Source organism: Apis dorsata, unplaced genomic scaffold (genome assembly GCF_000469605.1).
Source record: "Apis dorsata unplaced genomic scaffold, Apis dorsata 1.3 scaffold_1239, whole genome shotgun sequence".
Taxonomy (NCBI): Eukaryota; Metazoa; Arthropoda; class Insecta; order Hymenoptera; family Apidae; genus Apis; species Apis dorsata.
In genome coordinates, this window is record NW_006264336.1 from 53,838 (window position 1) to 55,507 (window position 1,670).

The following is a 1,670-nucleotide window of genomic DNA, read 5'->3' on the forward strand; positions in this document are numbered from 1 at the left end:
TGTTTCTTTTCGCACTTGCATAATGTGTATCTATCTAGAGTACATCGCACCGGAGAGGAATTCTCAGGAGCGTATCGTTCAACGCGAATACAATTCTCCAAGCAAATTAAACGATACATATAAACGTAATTCCTTAAAAACAAGAACGTATCTGGTCGATTATCAATTTCATTCCTTCCATGTGTAATGTATAGATCACGCGTATTTCAAAGAAATGAAAAAATATTTCTTTCTTGCGATCATCATACATTTCACATACGTGATTTAAATTTAAAATAAAACAGAAAAAATATAAGAGAGAGAGGGGGAGGAGGAAAAAGATAAAATAGTAAAATTTCTTTGCATATCCTAATAAATTTTTGTTCTTAAAGAATTACCATCAAATTTGTATGAAAATTGAATTTGATCTTGATCTTAGATCGTGTTAAAAATTTTTTTTATTTATTTATTAGTATATTTAGGGAACGATATTCTCCTGATTTAAATATACCATACTCCGTAGATCACATTTAATATGTATATATATATATATAGATGTGTGTGTCGTGTGTATAATATATATATACATATATCTACAAAATATTATGATATGATTACAAGTTCTAATTGCTTAAATCTACTCCTTTTTTCTTTTTTTTTTTCCTCTTTACCTTACGCGTTAGGTCCTGCTCACTATTTTGAAATGAAAATTCCGAAATATATTTCATTATCGGATAAAATCGCGATATAACTGTTTATTCTACCGTAAAACCTATTCTTTTGTAATCTTATATGTATATATAATTACACAATAATGGTAATTAATAATAATAGTAGTAGTAATAATAATAATATATTATCAATAGTAATAGTAACCATCTTATTATAATTCATAATAAAAAAATACAAGAATGTGATGTAGAAACAATTTTACAATCCTCCCAATGGTTGGACGTTTAAAAAAGAAAAAGAAAAAAAAAAAAAACAAGAAAAAATAAAGAACGAAAAAAAGTATAATATCGATAAGTCGTGGAAACAGAACACAATATCGTGAATAGGAATTGAAAAATAATAAACGAACGATCCATTATCGTCAACGCAACGATCATCGAGCACGTAGTTTTAATTATAGTGCATCTATGTTTTTTTTTAATTGTCCTTTGTTTTCTTAAATTTTTCCCTTAACTCGTTAGTTAGTACCTTTTTTTCTCATCGATATACACATATCCTACGATTGATAAGTTATAGTTTTTCTCCCATTCTGAGAAACTCTTGTCAAATAGCAACGCACAACGTGATATATACGTGGTTATTTCTTATTTTTCATCCGATTTTTTATTCGCTATCATTCTCACTCATATTTTTTTTTTTTTTTTTTTTCTTTAATCCTTACGTTATACTCTTTTCTATTTATCTCAGCAATCAACAAGGATCCTCGCTTTTGCGTACTGAGCCCCTTAGAACGATGTACAACTTATTCTCTAGTTGTATTGTAACAAATATTGCCTCGAATATAAACACTTTTTTTGTCACCTTAATTCCCTTATATAAGTTTATAATTCTCGTTATTATTTTTTTTCTTTTTTTTTTTTGTTTGCGTAAGTTAGGTCTCTCTCTCACGATCAATGGACAAAAATGGCGAATTATTTTATTTCTCGCTCTCTCTATTTCTCTCTCTCTCTCTCTCTCTC